This window comes from Lacerta agilis, chromosome 5 (genome assembly GCF_009819535.1).
Source record: "Lacerta agilis isolate rLacAgi1 chromosome 5, rLacAgi1.pri, whole genome shotgun sequence".
NCBI lineage: Eukaryota > Metazoa > Chordata > Lepidosauria > Squamata > Lacertidae > Lacerta > Lacerta agilis.
This window is the reverse complement of record NC_046316.1, coordinates 90,388,873-90,398,173: the sequence shown is the minus strand read 5'-3', so window position 1 is coordinate 90,398,173 and position 9,301 is coordinate 90,388,873. Positions and strand designations below refer to the sequence as shown.

General features: G+C 46.5%; 1 non-coding gene across 1 annotated transcript; it reads right to left on the bottom strand.

Moving 5' to 3' along the window:
- Positions 1–276: 276 nt before the first annotated feature.
- LOC117047674 lies at positions 277–395 on the bottom strand. Its single transcript, XR_004426739.1, has one exon. It is a non-coding gene; the product is annotated as a 5S ribosomal RNA (ribosomal RNA).
- Between the last annotated feature and the right edge of the window lie 8,906 nt (positions 396–9,301).

Genomic DNA, 9,301 nt, shown 5'->3' with positions numbered 1-9,301 from the left:
TCCACTTGGAGCTCTCATGTGGTGCATTTCATGCCCAGCAGTTGGCGCTCCCGAGCGATGCAAGCACATTTGTCGGCGGCCAGCCTTTGGCCTAGCAATTCTTGGCGTAGCTCCGAAGGGGCCCTGGATGCTTTGCACATGCAAGCAGCTTCGAAAGGTGCGAGTCAGAAAGAACGCAAATGAAAAGAAAGATGGAAGGAGCAGGCAGCTGCGCCTGACCTGAAATGGGCGGCAAGTGCAGGGGCAGAGTTCAAAAGGGGGCCGCTGACCGGCAAAAGCCTACAGCACCCGGTATTCCCAGGCGGTCTCCCATCCAAGTACTAACCAGGCCTGACCCTGCTTAGCTTCCGAGATCAGACGAGATCGGGCGTGTTCAGGGTAGTATGGCCGTAGACGATGAACCGCTCTCCCAACCCAGCCTTTAAGCAAGCGCGCAGGGAAAGTTCCCCCCCCCTGCTCTGCAGAACAAATCCTCAGGCAACGCCCACAACTTGTCGCATCCAATGGCATCACAAGCACCCAGTGCCTTAGCAGTGTTTTTCAACCACTGTTCCGCGGCACACTAGTGTGCCGCGAGATGTTGCCTGGTGTGCCGTGGGAAAAATTGAAAAATTCAAGATAATTACTTTATATATAGTCAATATAGGCACAGAGTTAATTTTTTAAACATTTTCTAATGGTGGTGTGCCTCGTGATTTTTTTCATGAAACAAGTGTGCCTTTGCCCAAAAAAGGTTGAAAAACACTGCCTTAAAGCAGGAGCCTAGAGCTCAAGCACCCATCCCCCTGGACCACAAACTCTGAAGAGGCATACCCGTCCCATTGCTACCCAGCCAGATGGGCAGGATATTAATAATAATAATAATAATAATAATAATAATAATAATAATAATAATAATTTATTACATCCTACGTGGGGCCTCCTTTCTGTTTCTTCAAGAGCAGGGGTCTTTGTCTCCCAGACCCTCAGTGTACTCTCACGAAGATGCCCAAGCCTCATGCAGAGGCAGCTGGTGTCCTCGAGCACCCAAGACACATCTAAAGTGACCCCCCCCCTTCCAGCCCTGAGGGGGAGGAGGTGGGGGCCGCAGCGTTTGGGGGTGGCTTGGAAAGGAAGGCATTGTGAAACTATGTTTGAACCTTCACTAATTGGATTGGGATAACGTGGCCACTTTGTGGTCCTTTTTGTAAACTTGAGACTAGATTACTGCAATGTGCTTTCTGTGGGGCTGCCCTTGGCCTTGGGGCAGAAACTCCAGCTGGCACAGGATGCACCAGCAAGACGGCTGATGGGTCAGATGGCCAACAGCATGTGGCAGCCTTGCTAAAACATCTGCAGTGGCTGCCTTTATGCTACCAGGACAGGTCCAATGCTATTTAAAATATAAACAAAGCCCTAAACCATCTGAGATACCTGAAGGACCACATGAGGCCTTATAGTCCAGTGCGATTGCTGAGATCATCTGGAAGAGCGCTGTTGGTGTTACAGATCCAGCAGAGATTTGGCAGGCATCCTCACTTGGGACTTTCAGGCATTTCTTGATCACCTTCTGTGCAGCTGTACAGTGGTGTTGGGGGGGGGGCAGGTGACAGGGGCAGTTGTCCCCAGTGCAAAATTGTTAGAGGGCACAAAATGTCAACACCTGGCACTGCTTCAATACAGTTGCGCACTTCCATCACTGGGCTCTGTGGAAACGGCTTCTCCATGAGAACCAGGAAGTGACCTCCTGGACAACAGAATGACCCATCTTTTCTTATCTCTGCGGCTATGATCTCCTGGGTGACATGGATGCTGTTAGGCAGCTGAATGTACATGCGTACTCTGTCTGTTTCCCTCCCACCCACCACCTGCCTCCGCGTGGCCCCAGGCACTGGCAACCCACGCTATGCCACTGCAGCTGTATGAAGCTTGCTTGCTTGGCTAGTCATTTTAGCGGTTTGTACTGTTTTTAATGGTGTGTCTTTTCTGCTTCACTCTGATATCGCAGTATATAAATGGCAGTGCATTTTATAGATTAAAAAAAACCCATGCATACATAATGTGAAAAATCAATGGTGCAGGCTGTCTCAGAAAGATGTGCTGAATACATCAAAAACAATGTTTTACTTCATTCCTCTGGGTGGCGTTTGCAGCCTCTATGGGGCAGGCTGCTGAGAAACAGAACTATGGAGGCCTTTTCCTAGCCCCTATTTTATTTGTATATTGCTTATCTGTCAATAAAACCTCTAAGCAGTTCACAAAACCTGAGCTGAACACAAGACCTGAGACTTTTTGTCCTGCAGAATAAACTTTGGCCGGGCTGTGAGGTGGAGGTTTGGAGTGTGCAAGAGCTACAGTCAGCCCTGGGCTGGGGAGGAGTAAGTGGCCAGTTGGAATAATGGACCTAGATTTGAGAGACGGCGGATTATTTTAATTTATGAATTAGCCTTATGGGCAGTTTTGTCTCCTGGTGCAGTTGCTACGCCCAGCTCAGGGTGCCAGTGAGAGAAGAAATAGAAAGGAGGTCTGTAGTGTGTGGATAATATAATTATATAGTTTAGCCACAAGGTGGCACTGGACTTAGTTATAACTGGGTGACGTTTCCTGTTGCTCTTCTGTTCTTGTGTGAGACATACAACGAACATTTCTGTCTGCCATTTCTACTGCTGTGTCCTGCGAGCCTTTTGTGACACAGTACGCAGTACAGAATGTGGCCGTAGGTTAGGGAAGAGTGTGTGGAGGGGTAGAATAGTGTAGATATGGGTGGAGGTGGCTTAGTGTAGAGCCAGTGTGGTGTAGTGGTTAAGAGTGGTAGACTTGTAATCTGGGGAACCGGGTTCGCGTCTCCGCTCCTCCACATGCAGCTGCTGGTTGACCTTGGGCTAGTCACATTTCTCTGAAGTCTCTCAGCCCCACTCACCTCACAGAGTGTTTGTTGTGCGGGAGGAAGGGAAAGGAGAATGTTAGCTGCTTTGAGACTCCTTAGAGTAGTGATAAAGCGGGATATCAAATCCAAACTCCTCCTCCTCCTCCTCCTCTTCTTCTTCTTCTTCTTCTTCTTCTTCTTCTTCTTCTTCTTCTTCTTCTAATTTACAGGCCAACCCTAGAGGGCAGTTTCCTTGCCCATTCATTTCTCAGTAGGGCAGCTGGCCCAACCCAGCTGGCGTTGGTTTATAGGAAGAAGGGCTGTGTGTGTGCGAAGGAGAGGAGGTGCTGGCTTTGTTGCAAATTGTGTTGGACAGGACGTTTGGTGAGATTTCTGAGACCAAAAAGACTTTCCCCAGTAGCCTTAGTTGTTCAGTGCAACATTTGCACCAACTATCTGGGATAAAGTCTTTTTGGGCTCAAAAATCTAAAGTGGTAGTATGTGAAAGACATACAGGGGAGGGGGAGAGCATAGCTAGCAAAGACGATGATAGTTTTTGTTTTTGTCTCAGGCAGATCATCACTAGCTTGTGTTAGGGGTGAGCCAGAAGGAAACCACACCAAACAAGTTGGAGTTAACTCTTTATTACTAAAAACAGGCTCTGCACAGCAGAGTAGACAACTATTCTCCAGCAGGCCATACCCCCAGGAAGGGAGACTGAAGTTCCCCAACTTCCCCCAGGTGCCTAATTTGCACCTGTCCTCTCCAGGGTTTCCCCCAAGCAATCTGAGACTGCACCTGCACGAAGCTAACTTCTCCACCCTCTTCATGTCTCCCCTGCTTCTGGGAGAAAAGGGTGGGGGAGCTTGTCACAGCAGGAGAGGGAGACAGCTGTGCCTCTTTACCAGCTAGACCCATCTCTGTCTCTTAGCCTCCCTCCACTTCTGCTTCAGCTTCTGCCTCTGAGTCTGGACTGTTCTCTGCCACAAACTGCCCCCTGTTCTCTAAGCCCTGTTACCTCTTCAGCTTCTGAAACATCCTACTCGCAGTTTTCTCCTTCTTTTCCAACTGACCTCTCATTGGTGTCCCACCACCAATCCCCTGCCTCTGAACCTTCTCAGTTCCCCAGCTGGCTCCTCGGGCCATTCCTCTGCGTCCAACCAGTCTGTTAGTCTGTTTGTTAGTCTGTTGTTGTTGTTGTTCAGTCGTTCAGTCGTGTCTGACTCTTCGTGACCCCTCAGTATCTTCTATAGTGAGTGGCAGCTGCTCTCAAAAGTTTCAGGCAGGGGTCTCTTCCAACCCTAACTAGAGATGCCAGGGATTGGACCTAAATTTCATAGAATCATAGAATCATAGAGTTGGAAGAGACCACAAGGGCCATCCAGTCCAACCCCCTGCCAAGCAGGAAACACCATCAAAGCATTCCTGACAGATGGCTGTCAAGCCTCCGCTTAAAGACCTCCAAAGAAGGAGACTCCACCACACTCCTTGGCAGCAAATTCCACTTAATTAATTAATTCCACTTAATTGAATTAAGTTGAGCCCAAAGCTTCACATAATTGTGCCAAGTTATGCCAAAGTTGGTTATGCTTATGAAATACACTTTTCAGTTTGCTTTGTGTTAATCTAACCTAGAAACAGGTAGGTAGCCGTGCTGGTCTGCCATAGTCAAAACAAAACAAATAATAATAATAATAATAAAAATCCTTCCAGTAGCACCTTATAGACCAACTAAGTTTGTTCTTGGTATGAGTTTTCGTGCTTCCAGTATCACCTTAGAGACCAACTAAGTTAGTTCTTGGTATGAGCTTTCGTGCTCATACCAAGAACAAACTTAGTTGGTCTCTAAGGTGCTACTGGAAGGAATTTTTTATTTTTTATTTTGTTCTAACCTAGAAGTTACTCAGAGCAAACTGTCTACACAGCGAAGGAGCCTTCTTCTAAGGAGCTACCTGTTGTTGCACAAAGGTCTATGAAATTGTGCCTCAAGTCTCTTTTACTAAAACATTCTCTTTTTATGTTTGGATGAATAATTGGAGAGTGAGCTGGAATCTCCCCGATATTTATCAATACTGTACATATGTTAAAATGTCAGCATGCAATGGAGGCATTGTCCTTTTGCCTGCTCATCTGTGATTGCTGTACAGCTCAAATGATTTTCTTACGGATTCCTTGTGCAATGGGCCTGGAAAAGTGGAGCACCTCCTGCAGAAGATCTTGCACATTGATTACAATGCTTGAAAAGGAAGTATGCCATTCCTTTATGTTATGCCAGTGTCTCTGGATTCGATGCTAATTGTACCTAATTGTTATGCAGCAGAACACCCAAGTAGTTTTATGATGTTAAGGATGACTCTAAGAACATGACATCTTCCAGGAGGAATCTAAAACTGACTCAAGGGGCCTCAGAATCTGCTTTGTCACTACCCAGGGACCTAGTCATATGCTAATTGCTAGCTTCAGAAAGGACTGCTGGCTTAATTTGCAAATGTGTAGGCTTGCAACAATTGTTTACAGAGACTACCTGGATGTAATGGGAACCTATACACTGCCAAGCAATTTATTCTTAAATGGAAAAATGTGGATGTTGCACGGCACATCTTTGCATATTGCTTTAAAAGTGTATTTTTCTACATATGAGCTGTGGACTTGACCTTGCTGTGTAAGAGAATGTTGGTGCATTTTGAAATACACCTCCACATAAGCCCGCATTTCCATTTGACATTTGAAGTAGGCTAAAAGGGGGCAGGTGGCGCTGTGGATTAAACCACAGAGCCTAGGGCTTGCCGATCAGAAGGTTGGCGGTTCGAATCCCCGCGACGGGGTGAGCTCCCGTTGTTCAGAAGGTCAGTGGTTCAAATCCCCGCGATGGGGTGAGCTCCCATTGCTCGGTTCCTGCTCCTGCCAACCTAGCAGTTCGAAACCATGAAGTGCAAGTAGATAAATAGGTACCGCTCCGGCAGGAAGGTAAACGCCGTTTCTGTGGTTTCTGCTCTGGTTCGCCAGAAGCGGCTTAGTCATGCTGGCCACATGACCCGGAAGCTGTACGCTGGCTCCCTCGGCCAGTAAAGCGAGATGAGCGCCACAACCCCAGAGTCATCCGCAACGCACCTAATGGTCAGGGGTCCCTTTACCTTTACCTTTTAGTAGGCTAAAAAACTTGTCCAGAAATCTGATGCAAGTAGAGTTGCCCACCTTTGGTTGGGCAAAATACAGGAGAAGTTCAGCCCATGGATCTAAGTTAGCAATGCACATTAATTGCAATGACTCACATCCTCCCCACCTGATGAATTTCTGCCTATCAGGAGAATGGTAAATGTAGAAATCCGGACAAAGAAAGAAAGAGCTGGAGATAGCAACAAATTATGTTTCTCTCCCTAACAGAGCTTTGCCTCCAATATCCCTTTCCATATAGCTGCTAATGCTAATTCATTCACACACACACACGCATCATAGTCAGACAAGTTCATCCAACTAGGGTTACATCTTTTCTTGTCACAGATTTGAGGCGTTGTTGTTTTTAAAAAATCATTTGTTATCTATAGCATTCATAGAATCACATAATTATAGAGCTGGAAAGGACCCTGGGGGGGGGTCATCTAGTTCAACCCCCTGCAATGCAGGAATCTTAACTAAAGCATCATTTAAAGCACTTTTCGCTCCATAGGACGCTCTGGACCATAGGGCGCACCTCGTTTTTAGAGGAGGAAACCAGGAAAAAATATTTTTCTGGTTTTCCTCCTCTAAAACCCATGGTTGTTTTTTTTTTTTGAGAATCAGCTCAAAGTTTTGCAGCTTTCTTTTGCAAAGGGAAAAGCCCTGCTTTTTGAGGATCAGTTCAGATTTGTGCAGCTTTTGTAAAGGGGGAAAAGCATTGCTTACAAACCAGTAAGCACCAGTACAAACCAGTACAGACCAGTAAGCACCAGCAGGTAATAGGAAGCAAGAGGAAAGCAAACCAGTACAAACCAGTAAGCACCAGTACAGACCAGCAAGCACCAGTACAAACCAGTACGCACCAGCAAGTAATAGGAAGCAAGAGGAAAGCAAACCAGTACAAACCAGTAAGCACCAGTACAAACCAGTACAGACCAGTAAGCACCAGTACAGACCAGTAAGCACCAGCAGGTAATAGGAAGCAAGAGGAAAGCGAACCAGTACAAACCAGTAAGCACCAGTACAAACCAGTACAGACCAGTAAGCACCAGTACAAACCAGTACGCACCAGCAAGTAATAGGAAGCAAGAGGAAAGCGAACCAGTACAAACCAGTAAGCACCAGTACAAACCAGTACGCACCAGTATGCACCAGTACAGACCAGTAAGCACCAGCAGGTAATAGGAAGCAAGAGGAAAGCAAACCAGTACAAACCAGTAAGCACCAGTACAAGCCAGTACAGACCAGTAAGCACCAGCAGGTAAATATTTTTCTGGTTTTCCTCCTCTAAAACCCATGGTTGTTTTTTTTTTTTTGAGAATCAGCTCAAAGTTTTGCAGCTTTCTTTTGCAAAGGGAAAAGCCCTGCTTTTTGAGGATCAGTTCAGATTTGTGCAGCTTTTGTAAAGGGGGAAAAGCATTGCTTACAAACCAGTAAGCACCAGTACAAACCAGTACAGACCAGTAAGCACCAGCAGGTAATAGGAAGCAAGAGGAAAGCAAACCAGTACAAACCAGTAAGCACCAGTACAGACCAGCAAGCACCAGTACAAACCAGTACGCACCAGCAAGTAATAGGAAGCAAGAGGAAAGCAAACCAGTACAAACCAGTAAGCACCAGTACAAACCAGTACAGACCAGTAAGCACCGGTACAGACCAGTAAGCACCAGCAGGTAATAGGAAGCAAGAGGAAAGCGAACCAGTACAAACCAGTAAGCACCAGTACAAACCAGTACAGACCAGTAAGCACCAGTACAAACCAGTACGCACCAGCAAGTAATAGGAAGCAAGAGGAAAGCGAACCAGTACAAACCAGTAAGCACCAGTACAAACCAGTACGCACCAGTATGCACCAGTACAGACCAGTAAGCACCAGCAGGTAATAGGAAGCAAGAGGAAAGCAAACCAGTACAAACCAGTAAGCACCAGTACAAGCCAGTACAGACCAGTAAGCACCAGCAGGTAATAGGAAGCAAGAGGAAAGCAAACCAGTACAAACCAGTACAGACCAGTAAGCACCAGTAGAAACCAGTGCGCACCAGCAAGTAATAGGAAACTAGAGGAAAGCAAACCAGTACAAACCACTACGCACCAGTACGCACCAGTACAGACCAGTAAGCACCAGCAGGTAATAGGAAGCAAGAGGAAAGCAAACCAGTACAAACCAGTAAGCACCAGTACAAGCCAGTACGCACCAGTACAGACCAGTAAGCACCAGCAGGTAATAGGAAGCAAGAGGAAAGCAAACCAGTACAAACCAGTAAGCACCAGTACAAACCAGTACAGACCAGTAAGCACCAGTACAAACCAGTACGCACCAGCAAGTAATAGGAAGCAAGAGGAAAGTGAACCAGTACAAACCAGTAAGCACCAGTACAAACCAGTACAGACCAGTAAGCACCAGTACAAACCAGTACGCACCAGCAAGTAATAGGAAGCAAGAGGAAAGTGAACCAGTACAAACCAGTAAGCACCAGTACAAACCAGTACAGACCAGTAAGCACCAGCAAGTAATAGGAAGCAAGAGGAAAGCGAACCAGTACAAACCAGTAAGCACCAGTACAAACCATTACAGACCAGTAAGCACCAGCAAGTAATAGGAAGCAAAAGGAAAGCAAACCAGTAAGCACCAGTAGGTAATAGGAAGCAAGAAGAAAGCAAACCAGTAAGCACCAGCAAGTAATAGAAAGCAAGAGGAAAAGTAACAGAAAGCCCCAAATGGCTGAAAAACTCAATTTCCCAGGATCCTCAATTTCCCAGGATCCTACTGTGCAAGGGGCCTGGGCGGGGCAGGAAGGGAGCTAGCTCTCTTATCTCCCTCCCCATCTCCTGCAATTAGCTGTTGAGCGGGTTCCTTTCAACACTCTCTTTCCCTCTTGTTAGCCTTTAGCTCTTTCTAAAACAGGAAAAGCAGGATCTGCCTTTCCCCCCTGGGCAATTTGGCTCCAGGGACCATGCATTCGCTCCATAAGACGCACAGACATTTCTCCTTGCTTTTTAGGAGGAAAAAAGTGCGTCTTATGGAGCAAAAAATACGGTATATCACTGCGGACAACAGTCATGGAGTCCCCCAAAGAATCCAAGTTTGTTTGGAGACCCCCTAGTCTTCTCCTAGAGATAGAATCCCCAGATTCTTGGGCCAAGCCAGTCCTGCCTCTTTAAACAGACTAGAATGACTTCCCAGAGCATGTCACCATTTGCAGTTTCAGCATTTGCCTAGAAGAAAGTCACTAAGTCCTAGCGATTCTGCCAGTCTCTGCTTCCTCCCCCTGCATTTGTAATATAAGAGGTAACAAGGTT